Genomic DNA, 19,743 nt, shown 5'->3' on the forward strand with positions numbered 1-19,743 from the left:
TCCTGAGCGGCGAGAATGAGTTTCACAGTGGTTCAAGTGCATAGCATATCCCCAATTATAAAAACAAATCTTCATTGGGCAGCACTTGAATTTCCTTGGTGGTCCCCAATTCACTCCTGCTTAAGTTTAATCGTGAGTAGCAGGCTCCAAGGTGAGATGGCAGGAACACTGTCTGAATTTCCTGCATAGAATGGTTGCCTTTTGTTTGTATCGAGTCACCAAAGCGATCAGTTGATAATGAGGTGTTAACAGCCTCTTGAATTGAGAATGACGGATCCAGAGGCCATGGTTGTGTATTTTTTGTTTTTTTCTAATTTATTTTTATTTTTTTATTATTCTTCAGATATTACTGAATACAACGGAAATGCGACGAGTGTATTTCTTTGGAAGGGTTTGGGTTTTGCACAAGTGACATGATGCCATACCAACATAATTACGTGGACTTGCATATTGCCATGTGATTGGACAAATATTTTGTAAAGTTGTCTTATCTCAAAGAGTTAAGCATGTATTTTGGTATGGGCTGGATAAGACAAGATTAACATTTGTCGAGTGCAGTCTCAGGGCTAGAAAAAGATTAATCTTGTCTATTGGGCTGTGACTGTGTCTCTTGGCTGATCTACAAAGCAGCCCAAACAGATGATCAAGCTTGATGGATTTTTAAGTAGAGGTTTACATCATGTGAAGATGATATCATTAGTCATTTAATACCTGTTCCTTAACCAGTTTAATAAATATGCTCCCTTGCAGAGAAGGTCCCGCCGGTCAAGGTTAGACTTGAGGCAGGCACGGAGATAGCACTGCTCCCTCATCCCCCAGTAAAAATGGTAGTCCCACCAGGGCTTGAGGCATGGAGTCTGAGCTGTTCTCTTCATCATCCCCTAAGAGAAAGGATGCTTCCTCCAGTTCAGGGCAGGCTTGAGACATGAAGACTGAAATGTTCCATCACCAGTAAGAGAAAGGATGCTTCCTTCGGTCAGGCTTGAGGCATGGAGACTAAGCTGCTCTCTCCTTCACCCCTTAAGAGAAAGCATGCTCCCTCCACTCTAGGGCAGACTTTAGGCAACGAGACAACAACCTGATCAACAACCTGTATTTATTTGACAGGGAGAAAATACAATTTTAACAATTATGACATGTCATAAGGTGCATTGCACACAGATTTAGCAATGAGCTCATTTTCAGTGGCAGTCCCCGGGCAAACACAAAAACAGAAAAAAAGACAAATAAAGTAACATTTACAGACGGGAATGTGATCGAGCATCAGATAATTGTATAAGGAGGAAAAAGAAAATAGAAAAAGGAAAAAAAGGATATGGATCATATCCTTTTTTAATAATAAAAGATAAAGATTTTTTTTATTATTATTATTATTATTATTATTATTATTATTATTATTATTATTAAAAAGCAAGACATTTTTTCATATAAATTACGTATGAGAAATGAATAAATCACGGTTAACAATTTGTCAAATTTGTCAATTTGTATATGCATATCTCCCCATGCATATAAGGTACAGCATAGTTCTAATGTTAAAAAACAACCCTTTTTTATGTTTGATAGGAGTACAATCTTCATTTTTGAGTTAATTTGTCATGCATCTTGTTATAACATAAATCATTTCGCACAATTTGAGCAACCAAACTGCACAAGATGACTGTAAAAATAGATGTCATCCTGCCCACAACCTATTAGCTTATATTCGGACATTTCTCATCACAAAACAAATGAAGGAGCTTTAATCTAGCATCATGCATGGAAAGCATGTGTTACTGAGGCTCCCAGTAGGTTACCAGGGCATAATCGATCAATGAATGTTTAATTGAGACTTGCAAGGAAAAGGCCTTGGCAATTCATAATCCATTAATCAAGTCATTGTCGCATGTCTAAAAGGAAGACTGTTTTGAATAGGTTTCTACACCTTTAAGACCATGGTGGCAGTGCGCTGCACTTTATCCTGAATTCTCGAATTGGAGTTAAATTTAGCTTGTGACAAATCTGTCTGCCTTAGGTAATCTCCCTGTCTCTCGGTCCGCACTCTCTCACTCCTCTCTCCTTCTTTCTCTCTCACTCTCTCCCCTCCTCCTCTCTCTGTGCAAATACATGCAAGTCTTTTTTTGGCGTACAAAAATTGTCAACGATAGGTGTAATTTTCTTTCTAGCTTTCCCATCGCCCTCTCTTTCGCCGTCTCCCTTCTGTGTCTCTTCTCTCTCTCTCTCCCTGGCTCTCCCTCCTTCTCACAAGCCCTGGTTTGGAATGTGTTGCTGACTGGGTGCAGATAAGGCTCAGATCAGGAGCAGTGGAGGAGAAAGTGTCAGGAATTTAACCTCTTAGGGACCTTCATTAAGCCTTTCATTGGACTTGAGAGCCTCCACCATCTGAGCATCTCTTTAGCAGAAGCTTGCTTGTGTGGAATGGCTCTAATCTAATCTAATTTGTACAGTAGCAGGACTTTATTTGGTAACTGAAGCTTTTCTGTAAAGAGATAATGTCAATGATACTGCACTGCAAAGTGGTGAGACCATAAACAGTGATTCCTTCATTTAAAAAAATAAATAAATAAAAAATTAGGGCTACAGGTAACACTTTAGTTTGGACACATTACCTCATTTTCAGTAAATGTATTCAGGTGTTTAAAAGGGACTTTTCGCAAAAGACGAAATTAATCCATGCTGTCAGCTTTCTTTATTTTATGATGCCATTTTCTTTTTTATGATCTGGTCATGAGAGAATGAGAAACAAATGTAAAAGCTTTGTCTTGGTCAAGAGCGAAGAGAAAAGAATAAAGGAGCTACAGCTGGCCTTTCACTCACTGACTTATTCCTTTAAATTCAAGCAAGACCGAGTTTTCTTTGTGAACACTCTGGGTGCCATGGCAACCCCCAGTCATGGAAAGCTCATCAGTATGCAGTAATACACTCCACGGGTTCCCACTGAAATTTAGAATTGATTTTCAAATCCACATTTCAGCCTGCAGGGTCCTGGAAGGCTTTAGGCTTAGCAATTAGCCCTAGCTAAGTAATTACGGTCCGTTGTGGATTGACTAATGTGTGTGTGTGTGTGTGTTTTTTTTTTTTCAATATGACCTTCAGACATTGTTTCCAAATGTGACCTGGTTACTTACTAATTTTATTTTACTGCGTAATCCCAGGGTAATAATTCAGTTCCCTGAGTACTTCATTATTTTATTGTACCTCCAGGACCGGAATTGGCCTCCCTGGCCGAAATAACAAACATGTTTTAATGCTATACCCTAAAACACCTGAGCAACCATTCAAAAAAAGTCAGTTACCTTCCTTTAAGGACCAAATATTATGTTGCTTGTGCTATCAAGAGCAAAAGAGACATATTTTCAAGACTTTTAGCACTCTTTAAAGGGGGGCCAGTGATAATGTTGCTAGTGTTGATAATAGGTAAGAAATGGATTTCAAAGCCTTGGCTAGCACACCTATAAAGGGGGTGGTGGTGTTGTGTGAAGATAACTTCTGTTGACAACATTTCTTATCTCAACTAGCACTCATAGTATTACATTAGGAACTACCTTTATTTTTGAACTACATGAACATTGTAACGTGGCTACCGATATATATATATATATACACAAAAAAAAAATATATATATATATATATATATATATATATATATATATATATATATATATATATATATATACACACACACACACACACACACACACACACACACACACACACACATATATATATATATATATATATATATATATATATATATATATATATATATATATATATATATATATATATTCCAAACTGTATCTCCTTTAAGAAATCAAGTAGTTTTAACTGATGTTAACTCAGGCAATAAGAGAAATTTAACTGCGCCTGTCTGCCTGCTATTGATTGAGTCTGGCTGGGGAGGTGTAGGGATCAGCTGTTTTTACTTCCCTCCATCAACACCTCATACATTATTGATACCAGAGCTGGGGGAGGATGGAGGAAGAAAGAAAGAAAGAAAGAAAGAGTGAGCATAGGCCACAGAGATTCCTGCATATATTATAGCAAGAGAACAATAGCAGAACAGCAAGAATATGAAACAATGACAAGCATGCCATTGACATTCATTTGAAATTCATTCAAAAATAGTGCCATCAGCAGCATGCAGAAGTTGATCACTATAGCCACGTTATGTACAGCTATGGCCAGAAGCTTTGCATCACCTAGAATTTTAGGATTGAGACATAATTATATATATCTCCTGACTGGAGAGTAATAATTCTGGGTTACTGTCAAGGTCGCAAGGGGTTGCCTAATGAGTACCAGAGCTGTAAATATTTAAAAATAAATTGACGTGTCAGCCTTAAGACTCACACCCACACACAAGATTGCTCCTCTGCTTCACAGCTCACTGTTTCTGTCAAGGCTGATTTATTGTCATGCACAAGGGGGTGGTTGGGGAACTTGCTCCACTGTCAGGACACAGGCGTTGTGGCTAATTAGATTCGTGATTGAAGAAATTTAGGAAAGATTTCTTTAAACACCCTCCGCCGCTGTCCTCGGCGCTTTCACTACCTTGTTTAGGGTTGTCCTGGCAAGCTGCAGCTGTTCGTTTGTGATGTTTTAAAGCGCCTGTTGCTCTATGCGTGTCGTGCAGTTTCATTCATCACGGTTATTGCAGGTGTGCAGTTTTGAAAGAAACACATATTATTGTAAACTTGGTTGCCTGAAAGGTGAAATTATCCCCACCCCTTCAGTGGCTTCTTTCCTGTCAATAACCAATCAGCTGCTTCTCCAATGACTGACATGTTAGGAAATCGTTTGCTTGGCTTAATCATTTCCCTCAGTCTAGCCTCACAAACTCTTTAGACCTGGGGTTAGTTGAGTTGCTCTTCTCTGTACGCTCTCCAAAGCTGCAATTTCCTTTTTGCAGTGCAGAGGCCACAGCGCAGTAGGAGAGCAGGGTACTTGCTCCGATGACTTCAGCTGATCGTGTTGTTGATTACAATTTCCACCTGTTCACTTATCAGGCAAATATATCCCAGATGAGAAGCGAGGACCACACTTACAGGAAATGAAACGAAAATTTAATATTGACAGAAACAGCAGGTTTGTGTGGACGCAGAGGGGGCTGTTTCTAATCAAAGAATATCTTTGATTGTCTACGGAAATTATTACAACCACACTGGGTTTGTACGCTAGCCAGAATGTTTTCTCTAATGAAAGGAGTTTGGTGTTCTCAGCTCCCAGTACACAATGTGGTAAAATTCGACACAATATGTAATATTGAGTACAGCTGTGGCCAAAAGTTTTCCATGACCTTGAATTTTAATATTGAGACAAAAAAAGAAAACTATAGGAATATAATTTAGATATTTTATTTAACATCATGTAATCAAAGAAACTACTAAATGATATCGCAAAAGTCTATCGGAAGCCATGATAGTAGTACAGTATTTCATGTTAGATTTTGAAATGTCACATCTTTCAATTGCTGTCAGTTTTTCATTAGGTATATGGGAAAACTACACAGCGGTATGTAATTAAATATGTTAACGTAACATTATTCAGCAAGTTCTGGATAAATGTATTTGGCTGCAAAATGGAGCTTCATTTTTTTTTTCTTTTTTTTTTAGTTACGTCTCTTAAATCAGTCATACTGTGCTTAAGCTGAACAAGTCGGATCTCGCCAGGAATTCTCTCTGGGTCTGTTGGAAATTCACTGGTATCCAGGGAAGCTAAACACTGGAAAACAACCCGGCTGCCAACGATCAGGTATGAGAAAAAGCTGAGAGTCCCACAGTTCAGCTAAATGTTGCACTAAAATATGTAAATACATTTACTGCAATTCCTACATAGCTTAACCTTTACTGCACTTTAATTCATCAGGAAGAAAGCTGCCCTATTTGACAATCCCATTTATATTCCTTAAATATTGTTTAGCTATAGGTAGGGTTATCATATGACTCTATGTACACTGGGACAGCTTGGCTTGTCCACTCGCACCCCAATGCATTCTGGTTTACCTGTCTCAGGTACCTTTCACAGCAGGACTATATTTACCAGAATGCATTGATGGGTGTGAGTTGCAAATCCTGGACTGTTCCAAACTTTCCTAGTGTACATGGAGTTATATGGTAACCCTAGCTGTAAGGACACTAGATGCCACCCCCTTTCTGCCAAAATGGGCCTGCCCCTGCTACACAAGGATATACTTTGGTACATGCTTTTGCGAATCAGAATCTGGAGATGTGCGGTGGCTCCTTGAGTACAGTTTATGTAGCTATTCTCTTATTTTAACCTGTAAGATTGGGTCAGCGTTTTTGTTTCCCAGAGCTCAGTTTAGTTCTGTAGCTTCTTTGTTCTGTATAACAGATGTTATTAAATCGTTCTGTATAACTATATGACAGTGTTGCGTCTTTACAGTTTCACTGTTGGTGAGATGAGGTTGAAAGCTCTTTAACTGTGAATGTCTAGTGCTTAGTGGTTAAGATGCTCTCTTGCAGAGTGTACAGTTGCCAGGTTCGTGCCCTGCCTCTGTTACACTTAGATATTTAGTGAGTAGATCTGATGAAATGCTGATATTCTGCATTTATTCATTTGTCACAAAACTTGGTTAGAAAAAGTACTGCTGAAGACAGTATATTTATGCCCCTAAGCTCTTTCCATTATGCAAACGTTAGGCGTGACCAGCCTAAATCAAGTATCAACTCCTACCTTTAGAATACAGCCTGATTCAAGCTATCCTAATGCTTGTCTAAGCTGCTATTTAAAAAACGTAAACAGCACATTTAAGAGATCTTTTCTCTGCTGACACTTAAAAGAGCTATAATGTATAATTTTGCAAAGTAATATACTCGGATTTATGAATTATAGAAAATTATAAGGAAGGAAAAAGAGATGAGGTCATAAATCAGAAAATCTTGAACACAAAAATGTAACAGAACTCACTGTGTGCAATTTAGAATTAGTTTTGCAAACAAGAAACCTGGAACACATTTGTCAGCACCCACAATCGTGATATTATTTGCCAGTTTTAAAATGCACCTTGAATATTAAGGAAATAGCATGGGCCATATTTCGAAAGAGATCACTTCAGTCTTTAAATAACCCCTGCTGTTTTTGTTTCTTGTTTTTAACAGGAGGAAAAAACAAATTTGGACTTTACAAAATTCGAATGAAACATTTATTCAATGCAACTGGCCATCTCTTAACGCATTGCTGCCCAGTGTCCAATATATTTGACATTGAGAAAATAGACATTAAATAGGTATGGGAACAGTTAAAACTGGAGAAAATGCTTTGTATTACACATTTATTACACATTTCCTAATGTTGTCATGGGGTACTTGGATGTTGAGGCATAGTTTGACAGGTCCAGCTGGTAACATCTGTTATATCGAACGAATAGGTGAAAACTAAATTGAGCTCTACATTTTTTAAACAGAAACTCTTACTGTTTAAACAAAAATAGTGGATAATTTAAACACCGTTGCTGTAAAACGAGTACTTGAGGGCTTGCTGACAAGAGGGCGTGTTTGACAAGACTCCCACCTCGCTGCAGATTGGCTGCCCCCGAATAGTTATGCTAACGAGTACCTGGTGGAAGGAGCGAGTTCCTCCGCTGTGAGATTCAGAGCAGGACTCTCTTCGCTTCAGCAAGAGCGGGTCTCTTTGGAAAACTGGACCTATGCTTAACGACAAGCCGTCAGCTTCCAAGTTCAATACAGCGGTTTTAAAGCGTGTTAGAGCCGGACTCTGTAAAAACAAAGCAAACGTAAACGAAAGGATTTGTAATCTGCGGAGACGAAGGATTGTATTTTGATGTTTTTTTTTAAACTGCAGTACGTCGTGTTTGGTGAAGAGTGACGGCGCTTTGACAGACCTGCGCTGTGTGTGTTTTTTTTTCTTTTTTAGACAGACAGGCACACGGGGTGGAATTGCAGAGAAATTCTGTCCGGTTTCTAACTGTAAAAGGTACGGTAATGACTCTGTTTGCTCTTGTTCTTAATTAATTACTGTTTTCAATTTGGAATTGGATAGCATAGGTATTACGTTTCTATGAATTTGAAAACTGGTTAACTTTTTTGTTTTTTTATTATTATTATTATTATTATTATTATTATTATTATTATTATTATTATTATTATTACTTGTTAGCTTGTTAACAAATATTACCTTTTCTTATCTCAATAAAACACTAAACACAGGAACAAAAACAAAACAAAAAAAAGGCAGCGTGATAAACCGAGCTTGCTATCAAGTTTGTTCAAGAAAGTTACCTTGCTGGTGTTATTTACATATGTGTATTTACCAAAGCAAAACTGGCAGAGGAGCTATTTGTAAAATGGGTGTATTAAAGTTTAGCTTGAAAGCAAGTTAAAAACAGCTATGAAAATATGTGTTCGCATTGCTTCATTGCGCATGTATGCATGTTTAGTAGAAGTAGTGTCTGCAAATGATCTGTTCTGGTTTTAAAGCAATGCACACCTCTCCCCTCAAAAGTGTCTAGCCTTTCTCCTGTTGGGCTTGAGGGAGAAAGCAGCTTTTAATCTTCATGCATAACTCTGCCCTGGACTTGAGGGACCTCCTTGCTGTCTTTGGAGGGTTGAGGCAAGCAGTTCATACCTTTCTCCATACTTCTCCATACCTCAAGCCTGTCTGGGGCTTTAGGAGCTACCTCTTCTCAAGGGTTTGAGAGGGAGCAGTTCAAGGCTGCCCTGTATTGAATGGGGCTACCTTTTCTTATTAGGGGTGAGGGAGCAGTTCTGAATCCATGCCTCTAGTCTGTCCTGGGCAGGGGCTACCCTTTCTCTTGGAGGTGATGGGGAAAGTAGTTCAGTTTCCAAACCTCAAACCTGTTGTGTCCTCAAGGGGAATGCCTTTACTGTTAGGTGGACAGTGAGCAGTCCTGTCTTCATTCTCGTCTAATCCTTGATCTTTTGCTGTCTTCCAACCTATAAAGATGCCCACTGCCAATCAGCATTACAATTGAGCTTCAGTTTTTATTTAGTTAGTAAGATGATTATTATTGTTCTTATTTTCTGTTTAGTTTTAATTTACGTTTCAGTTAACTTCAGAAATATATAATAATAATCACCTTTCATAGTGTTCCACCATCACAAAACGCTTTACAAGATATGAGACTTGGGTGTGAACTATGCATGAGCTTCAGAGTCACTTAAAACAACGTCTCACCTGAAAGACGGAGCACAAGGAGGTTAAGTGACTTGCTCAGGGTCACACAGTGAGTCAGTGGCTGAGCTGGGATTTGAACCGGGGCCCTCCTCGTTACAAGCCTGTTTCTTTAACCACTGTATCACACAGCCGCCTATAAAAAAAAAAAAAAAAAAATCAGTTTTAGAATTTGATTTTTAGTTTCAGTATCTTCATTTAAGAGTATGCTGAGTTTCTGCATATTAATCGCTGTGCAATACATTCATCCATGTGCTTTGGGCAACAGTGCCACAGAGCAGAAACACTACAGCTTGGCTGTGCTATTTATACAGCTTTTTCGTGAAGCGATATTAATACAACTCAGAAAAGTTTTTCAGGTTTATTTTTTCCTTGTGGTTTTAGTTTTCAGACATTTTCCAGTTTCTGTTACTATTTCGTTAAGGAAAATGTCTGTTGTTTTAGTCTTTTGGCCATGTTCATTTTAGTTTTCGTTAACTGAAAAAAAAAAAATAATAATCCCACTGCTGCCAATTGAGTTTAAAAGCCTGTGATGTGGATTAAACTAACACCTACTGTCCAAGGGCTAAACAGCCTGATTCAAAGCCACTGCTAGTCCCCACCTCGCCACACTGTATATTTGTCATTTCATTTGTGGTTCAAAAGTGCTGTCACTGACTGTTATCTAAAATGAAGCAGTTTGCCCAATAAAACAGGCTTTAACAATAAGTGTGTGAATGTAGCCCCATGGACTGAGATCCTGGGGAGGTAAACAAAGTAAGGCAGGCAGCTTTTAGACCATGTCTTACAAGACCTTTCGAAATGGGGAGAAATGCAATTGAAGAAAACTGTGATTGTCAGATGTAAAAATAAAAACCATGTAATTACCGTATGCCAAAGTAACCCCGTCGACACATAATGTAATATGTGGGGGGATGCCCACAATGAACAAGCCAAAGAAAGGTTTGTGGCAAGCAGCACAATAGCTTAAATAGAGGAGTTTTCTTTTACAGTTTGCTAACCAATTCCTAAGTAATGACTCACTCGCCTCAAAGAAGGCCTTAATAACGGTGCTAATTTAACTCCCTGAAGGATGTGAACCGTTTAAAAAAATTGCCACAGGAGTTTTAAGGTGTTTTGTACAACATATCACAGCTAGGTTCAGTTGTGGGAAGTAATATACCAAAAGCGCTACATTTTCGTTGAAAACGTGCATTGTGAAATGTTCATTATTACAATGTTTTCCCTTCGCGTTGTGCACTTCCTTTGAAAGTCAGCGGCAGCTGTTTTAATAGCAGGCTTTAAACACTCATAAAATCTGAATAAAATAAATAAACTTAGAAGAAGAACAATTGTAGGTTCTCAGCTACCCGGTCTTTCTACCAAATCTAAACCACCCAATCAAAGAGCAGAAACCAAAACGCAAGAGAACAATGCGATATCATGGGATATTACGGAGCATTCTTCTGTCAGGCACAGAAAAATTATTATATTCCTGTTTGCAAATACAGTGTTGGTATTGCAGCACATTACCACGGTTGTTTGGGGATACCAGAATGCCAAAACCATTCGTTTAATTAAAAATACCTGAAGCATTGCTGCCACCTGCATTGTGCTGCATTTCGTATTATGATGTGCATACCATAAAACCTGTTGTAACGTAACCTTAGAGCATTGATACTCCCTTTGCAGAGGAATGCCACTATTGCAAAGTCTTTCAGTCCGTCCTGCTGTGTTATTAGTAGGATGAACCAGCTCTTTCTTCTCTGGTAACTAGAGAGAGCTCCCCTACCTACCTGCCTGAAGGGCTGAAGAGCTGAGTCTGTCAATATCAAGACAGTCCGCTTGCACCCCCACTCCTTCATCACCCTGACAGGGGACGCTGCCCCCTCAGCACGAGCTGTGATGTGCAGGATGTAATAAAGGATATCACGTTGCAGCGTTTTCAATGCTTTACAGCAGCATAACAGCCTTTCTGGTGTTGCTGAGGGCATATTGCGCAGTACATCTGCTTAGAAATGAGACTTGCACTGTTTATGGCCCTTGTTCAATGGCTATTGGAATTTAACCTCTTCAGTTAAGTAGCCATTATTGGTTGGATAAAAGCAGTTTACACAAGAGGTGTACGCTCTGAGCAGGCTGAAGCACTGCCAGGAGAGATTTTATAGCATGCTTGTCACTTACTTTCTTTACACAGTTCAGCATGTAAATGGACTTTTATTTTAACTGTACTGCAGCAGCGTGCAAGTGTATTAGAATGCCCCATTGCTTCTGTAGTTTTGATTTGTTGTGCAGAAGAAATCAGGACACTGCAAATGCAAATCTTTGTCAAAAAAATTGTCAAAATAGGCAAATTCGTCTAATTTAATTGATTTAATAAGCCACACGTGCAATTCCTTTAAAATAGTAAGAGGAAAGGAACACATAGCCACACATAGTAAAATGCTGAGGCTTTTTAGAAGTTGTTTTAAGATGCCTAATTAAAGCACAAAGTGGTCTAACATTTTCACACAAGTGCCTATTGTTTCTATATCGCTGATTTACTGACCAAGAAATGACAATTTTCGTGCAGGAAGGGTATACAGTAAGTGACACATCTTGAGGTATTCAAATACATTTGCACACGACTGTAATCCTGAATAACGTTTTTAAAGTACAATAACTCACTCTCACTATGACGAGGCATTACCTGAGACATGTGACTGCTTGATTGTCAAAGCATGCACTCCAGTCTTTTAATTGTCTTTTTGAAAGGAGAGAACACCTATTCTAGAACTAAAAGGACCAAACGACTAATTAGTATGACTCTGAAGTAAGTATGTTCAAGTTGTTTTGTAACATTACTGTTAATGAAGACCGTACCGTAGCCCACAGACGCTGTGCTGTTAGTTCCCAACATCTTTACACACTTTAGTTCAGTGTTTCACATTTTCAACAGAGCATGGTGATACATAACAGTCAATGAATTGAAAAGAGATGTATCTTGTAAGAAAGTGTCATGATTCATTGGTACACAATTAATCTCCTTTAACAAAAACCCCACCCCCTCCTCACACATGCACACACACACAACCCACCCCCTCAGCACACACACACATACAGTCCACCCCCTCTTCACACACACAAACACACACACGCACACACACACACACACACACACAATCCTATACTTGTGGGGTCTTCTCATTGACTCTCACTATATTTTTGTTTACTATTTCTAACTCCAGTCAGACAAAACTCCACACAGGGTGAAAGTCGACAACAAACTAAGTATTTTGGCACTTTTAGGTTTTTGTTTTGTTTTGTTTTTGTTTTTGAAAGGCATATTTAGTTCTTAAAAAGATGTTTTACAAAGTGGGGACATCCCCAAAACATCATTTTTTCAGGAGTTACTGTCTTTGTGGGGACATTTTCTCAAATTTTGTCCCCACATTGATAGTAATACCTGCCCCCACACAAAACCCACCCCCTCCTCACACACACACAAAACCCAACCCCTCCTCACACACACGCACACTGCACACAAACATGGAATTTCTACAGCTGACCTCAGCAAAACCTGAACCAGTTAAACGTCATTGTCACTCCAGCCTCAGGAGTATTTGAAATAAAATCATTTTTAACCGTCCTGATTGCTGGGAGTCGAAAGGTGCTAAAATAGTCACACCTCTGTGTTTCAGTTCACTTGCTTTTTATACCTGTTGATGTTCAAAGATTATGTTTAAATTTGTACAAAATAAAAAAAAAAAAAAAGATGCTTGTAAGAACAGAGGACGTCTTAGTTCAGACCGTTTTTTCTTTACAATACCTGTGCGTTGCACTTTTTTATAGAAAGATTGTTTTTAGAATCTGTTTGTAGAGCTGCCATATTCCTGATTCAATCGAAATACAGCAGTACTTGTTTATACTTGTCTGTTGAAGATATACAAGGCTGCAGCACTGTGCAATTAAACGCTTCTAGTTGCACTGTTGCAGTTGCATTGTCTTTCAGCTTTAGTATCGCTCTCCTAAAAAGTTTATCATGATGAACTCATAGCACAGTGGAATAAAGCATACTAAACGAAAGCTTGGTGGAGCATAGCAAGCACTGTAAAGCCCAGAAAGGTAAAGCATGTTTAGAAAAATGTGGTAAACTACAGTAAATGAATAGTATTGCATGGGAAAACAGCAAAAGTAAGATGCAAATTTGTCAAGGTGAACTTTAATAAGGGCGCTTGGCCAGTAGTTTTGTAATAAATATGGTAATAGTAGTATAGTGGTGTTTCATGTTAGATTTTAAAATGTCACTAAGTATATGGAAAACTACAAAGTGGTGTAAATCAATATGTTAACGCAACATTTATTCAGCAGGTTTTATTCGACAATTTGTTAATTCTATAGGGTAATGTAAAACTGTAGCTGTAGTTTGTGGAAGGTGCATATTAACTGAACATTCTCATTAAGTTTTAGGATTGACTGCTGTAATGTAATGTAATGTACACACCTGTGTGTTCTTGGTGAGCTCATGCAGTGCCTCTCTGTGGAAAACCCCCTCTGGGCAGAGAGACTGCTAATGCAATTGTGATCAAGCATGAAAAAAAGATATTCTTTTGCAGTGTTCCAGACTGCACTGTTGGCATCACAGAGAGCCACTGCTTCTAGATTTCATAAGCTAGAATGGCTGAAGGTATTGTTTCGACTCTGCTGCAGTGCAGCCACTGTTTACCAACAAACCTCTACATGGGTTCTGCTGTAATAAATGTTTTTTAATTGCATTTGGGATTGTAGATTTCACACTAAGTTACAATGAGATTCCCCACACTGACTTGCTTGAGAACAACCTCGGATTCTGCTTTGAAGAGAGGTGAAACAGCTAGACACTGCTGGCGCTTTAAAAGAGAAGTGGGGGGTGGGGAGGGAGTGGGAGCTCCTAATGCTTATTGTAGGGAGTGGCACTTTGAATCTCTCCCACTCATACTGGAAACCGCATGTAAATATGAGCCTGTCTCTACAAGACTGAGAAAATACCTTGAAGGCACTGTTCGGCTTTTTCTCATGTTCTTATAGCAGTACTGAAAAAGATCATACAGTGAGTCAAAATGTTTCAAGAACAGTAAACTCTTGGTACGTTTCTTATTTATACTGCAACAGTAGGGAATATTTTTCTCCAGTCTGTAATGAACTTGGGTTTTTTTTGGACAAATGAGTGAAGTAATTTAAGATTGCGTTACTTTGCTGTATTCTGTATGATAGTATAAGAGCGATTTAAATAAATAAATAAATAAATTCCCCACATAATCCAGTTTGTTGTAATATTTTTGAAGCTGGAAATCATTTCACAAATATTTTTCATATTTTTCAGCAGCATTTGCCAGAAGCAATCAGAGTTTAGCAGATCAACACTAGCGCTCAGATTTGAAATGAAAGGCTGTTGTACGCTAAGTTTTTGGGTGTAATTTACGCTGTATTTCTCTAATACAATACAATTCACTTGCTGTACTTTAGAGCAGTTGCATTCCAAAACACTTGGTAGATTATTAACGTTTCTAAAAACACCTGGTGGAATATTAACAGAGATCGCGTTACAATGCAGTGCATTTCTTTTGTCTCTGAATACCTAATGTTCACAGATTCCTGTAGGGAGAAGCCCAGACTGCACTTGGCACTGCAGGTTTCATTGCAGAGATTCCTGGTGAAGAAATTAATACTTGAAAAAACAATTTTTCCTGGTGTAATAATGAATGTTTGTTTTGAGCAAAAGTATTTTTAAACTAGTGACTGATCAGAAAACAAAAAAAAACCCAGCAATACAGTGCCGTAATGCATCACTCCTTTAAAAAAAGGAGAACTTTTTCAACTGCTTCATTAATATGGGAATACCTGCCTTAAAGGGATGCTTTTGATCATCTACTATACATTTTCAACAATGTATCATTTCTTCAAGATTAATAACCTCTTCTGTATGTTCTGCATAACTCTCCATGGTTTTTGCTTTAGATGATTTGCCCCACTGAGGCTAATAACTATTCCAGAAGAAATTAAACTCCTTGAAGCTGGCTTTTATAAGTGAGCCGGGGAAGCATATCATTGTTGCACAGGCTTCAGTTCAGCTATGGGCTTCAATGCACTGTTCAACACTAATATTCTTCCTCCCCTAACTTCCTGTCCCTCGCCTCTAATCACCTGCTCCAGTCAGTCTGTCTACAGTACCTGTCTGCCAGATGGTCCCTACTCTTCAATTATTTAATAAACCACTCTGGTACAGTATGATTGTGCTGTTAGGCAGAAACTGCAGCTTGACAAATGCTAGTTGTATTACAGAACGAATGACTAAGTGCTAATTAAGATGCAGTTTTATACACGTCTCTGGAGAGGAAGGAGTCCATGCTTGTCTCTTTGTGATGGTAAAGTATAGGTCTCGGTTGGGTCTGTATTGTAAACAGGAAAATTAGATGCTATTGACTGCCTAAATGCACGCTTTGCATCGCTTGCAGAAGAAATGCCCGTTTTCAATCCTTACTTCCGTTGAAATTATAATTTGTGTTTTTGTGCCAACTGTTATAAATATGGTAGCTTATCTGTAGCAACAAAACAAAGAGCAAAAAACAGACTGAGAAAAAAAAGCAGATGCTATGAGGAAATTACTAGTAACTGGGGTGAAAGTTGCAATTAATGGGAGGTAAGATAATTGCGATTATTACGATCATTTTTAGCTGAAAGTCGTTAATTGAAAATGCCACTGTCATTCAACCTTGATTCTTTAGTATAATTCTTCAAAGTAATTTAAATGCAGCTGCTTAATATACCTGTGTTTACCTTAATTAAACTGTGTTAACATGACACTTTTTTTTTTTTACGGTGATATTCAGAATGCAGTCTAGGAATTCCAGTTCTGATAGTCCAAATGCCAGTAACTACAGTACAGCACTGGTGTCCTGCAGTAGGTGCTGTGTTTCCAGCCCATGAAAGCATAGGCGTCCAAACACAAACTGAAATGAACCTGCGCATTTCCTTCTTCATTTATCTGGTTGCACTGTCCTCCTTCTCCTTCCAAATCCACTGGGACTGTCTAACTTTACAAACGGGCTACATTTAAAATGAAACATTTCATCATCCTGTGTGCTAAAATAACACGGGGGCGAGTCTCTCAAAGATTAGGGAGAATATTTATAGAACAGGTGTGACTTTTTATTGTTGTGGTTCAGATTTCAATCTGTTGTTGTGACTGGTGTCACAAGTCCTGCTTTCACTGGTTCACTCGTTCACTCTGCTTACGAGGAATCTCAGAATCACGTTTTCAACTGCTTCTTTCAACTGTCTCTACTGTGCACGACTCTGCCCTGTAAAACACAATCCCATGAAGCAGTGAACGTTTGTGCTGCCAAGCTAAATGTTAAGCTACCTCTCTTACTGTTGCAACTTTACATCATCCAAAACAAAACAAGTTGTTTTAGGGGTATTGCTACAGAACTACATTCATATAATCTAAGAGAAAACATAATTTTGGTGCAGTGATAAAGGGATCAGGAAGGCCAGATCGAAGCCAGTATATTTTTAAAGGGATAACGCTTGATTTTTTTTTTTCTTTTTGTAGGTCACTCGGTTTGCCCTTTATCTCTAACAATATTGTTACATCAAAACCTCTTCCTGTGTCACAGGTTCATTTGTAAAATTATAAGACCTTTAGTCAAAGCACTGTTAAACAAATAATGGGTCTCAATGATTGATCAGATCTTTCTATATCTGAGTGCTGGACTGCATGTCTCTTAAGTATGAAGCCTTCCTGTCTCTTGTGGTGGAAAAGACATTTCAGATTGAATGGTTTAAATGCATCATTACATTATTTTTTTTTTTTTTACATAGTGTGCAGTATTTCTCGGAGCTGGCTTTTTCAGACTTTGCCACTAGGCAGTAACAATGGCCCCCAGTTTATGGACCAGTTCAGGGGTGTCAAACTCAGTTCCTGGAGGGCAGCAGTGTCTTCTGGCACTCGTTCCACCTGGGCTCTCAATTACTTAATTGGTCTAATTATTTGATTAATTGGACACATTGAACACTTCTCTCCAGGCCTCAATATGTTGTATAGGTCGTCTACCTTGAATCAAGAGGATTTTTTTTTTAAATCATAAACTTTCAAAAACCTTGAAAAAAATATTAAATGCGTCCAATTTTAACAATTAGATCAGTTAAGTTAATCGAGAGCTTAAGTTGGAATGAAAACCAGAAGACCCTGAGGCCCTCGAGGACTGGAGTCTGACACCCCTGCTCTAGGTTTGCCTCTTCCCAGATATGAAATTCAAGCGTAATCCAGCAGCGATGACATCCCCAGCCTGTTTCTAAAAGCACTTGGCTGTGTTCGGGGAATGGTTATGTCATGTTGTAGATTCTCAAGCCTCTTTTATTATATCGGATCTCTGAACGGGCATGCAGCCGAGCCACACTGACTCCCTGGGACATCTGCTTCCAGCACAGCTCCACACAAATAGAAGCTGGGAAGGAAATCTGACCCCCAGCACAGGGCGGCTTTAGCCATTCCAGGCTCTAATTCATCAGACACAGCTCAGCTTGCAACTGCTACTGGACGGCTGTAATTAGCTATGTGTGCCGTAGCCTGCCTCACAACAAATGATGACCTGTTCTATTTCTCACATGGGAAAGAATGTGTGACTGAAGTGTCAAAGCGTCCTGTTTCTATGCACCGTACCAATATGCTGTACTTGTTAATGTAAAATCTGACAGTTTGTTAAATTCCTGATTCTCAGTGATTTTATGGGTAATGTGCACGATAACAAGCGCAGCATTGCCACTGCTGTTGCTGCTAAAAACACATTGCAACACATAAACGAGGCATTAAAAAAAAATAAAAAAATCCTGCCAAGAGATATTATTATTATTATGAATTGGTCGTTTAACAGACGCTTTTATCCAGAGAATAGGGGGTGAACTATGCGTCAACAACGGCTGCTGTGAAGTCACTTCCAGTAGGACCTTGTTTGTTTTACATCTCACCTGAAGGACGGAGCACAAGGAGGTTAAGTGACTTGCTCAGGGTCACGCAGAGTGAGTCGGTGGCTGAGCTGGGATTGAACCGGGAATCTCCTGGTAACCACTCTCTCTAACCACTGGACCTCCAAGCCTCATAAGTGCACCAGGTGTGAGATACAGATCCTGTGTGTCGGTTAGCTGCTACCTTGCAGTATTTCAGATGATGTGCTGAAACTCCTCCAGCTCGCCTGTCTTCTCTGTCTCAAGAACAGATATGGAAACGCTTCTGCGTGATGTAATGAGTGGACTGGCACGAAACACTTGCCTGTGCCAGTTCTGGGCAGCATAGTAATGGAGTAACGTAAGTGCAGCATTTAAAGCTGCAGTGCGCCACAGTAATCGGTTTGACTGTAAAATAATATTTAGGGACGTACAGGAGTGTTGAAAGTGAAGTCTTGCCATTGTTCTAGTTATTAACCTCTTCATTGCACATCACAGGAGCTCCCGTCCTTTTCAACATGAATGTTTTTGATGTATTTTATATGGCTTATACTTACTGGTACTTGCTAATCAATGGTTTTGAAGCACACTGCTGAAACTTGATTAGCTGCAGCATCTCACAGGATTACAAATATCTAAAAAGATCACAGTCGTGACCAAGAAAAGGCAGTGTCAACAAGACCCTTTTTTTGTTTTGTTTGATAGGTTTTACAAACCAAAAATCGTGTAGACAAGCATTTTGGCTAATGTCTTTAAAGTTTTGTAATAAAACGAGTTTTGCATTAGAATTTGCATTGAAGTTATGGTGGAGTGCGAAAGCAAATTTTCAGAGAAGGAATAAAATAATTTGAACTAGCTAATAAAACAAATAACAAATGACTTAGAGCAAATGTGCTGCTGTGGATTAAATACAGATTATGACTAGGGCAAGCACCATAGCTTTTGATTTAATTCAAGCTTATTTAAATGTGTATTTTGCCTTTTAAGATTTGTTTAAAAAATAAGTCCTATAAAATGGCGGTAACGGGCGTGAGCGCTGGAAATATTATGATCTGCATGCTTTCTGGACTAGCCCCTTCCTATGAGCTCCAGTCTAGTCCTGCTCGGGTCTCCAGTGTCCCTGACAAACACAAGCAGCTTCTGAGACCAGACTGTCAGGGAGGGATGGAGGCTGCCCGACTGTCTGCTGGCTGGCTTGGGGTCTCTGCTCTGCAGACTGCGAGCTGAGGCGGCAGTGAATCCCCTATCTGTTCTCTCTCTGGTCCCCAGCCAGCAGCTGCCCTCCTCAGCTGTTTAAACCCATTCCCCTCTCTCGCTAAACAAACAGCCTGCCAGCAAGCCCACAACACCTCTCTCTTTGTTTTATTAAGCTCAGCCTTCGGCCAGAATGACTTGCATTAAAATTAAATAAAATCATTCCTTTAAAAAAAAAAAAAAAGCTTTGGCACTGGTGCTGGCCAATCTGCTGGGGTCCACCGCTCTGCTGTTTTAAAATAACACAAGAAAGCAATGACTTTGGCTTTCTTTTTAAACTGGACCACCTTTCAAACAGTGTTGGTTTCCTCTGATAAAGTAGAAGTTAAATGCTTGCTGTATGAGAAGAGGCTGTCTGGCGGCTTTCAGTTT

The 19,743-nt window shown here is 39.1% G+C and overlaps 1 protein-coding gene across 3 annotated transcripts in view; it reads left to right on the forward strand.

The window, feature by feature from the left end:
* LOC121298639 (epithelial discoidin domain-containing receptor 1-like) overlaps positions 1-19,743 on the forward strand; it is a 41,602-nt gene that overhangs the window by 1,492 nt on the left and 20,367 nt on the right. For 2 of the 3 annotated variants that reach the window (XM_041225786.1, XM_041225785.1), the window contains exons 2-3: positions 5,616-5,754; positions 7,897-7,956. The gene's annotated coding sequence lies outside the window, so the exon portion shown is untranslated. Of the gene's footprint in view, positions 1-5,615; positions 5,755-7,588; positions 7,957-19,743 lie in introns of those variants that run through there. The other variant, XM_041225787.1, reaches the window with a different exon arrangement.

Source organism: Polyodon spathula, chromosome 24 (assembly GCF_017654505.1).
Source record: "Polyodon spathula isolate WHYD16114869_AA chromosome 24, ASM1765450v1, whole genome shotgun sequence".
Classification (NCBI taxonomy): domain Eukaryota; kingdom Metazoa; phylum Chordata; class Actinopteri; order Acipenseriformes; family Polyodontidae; genus Polyodon; species Polyodon spathula.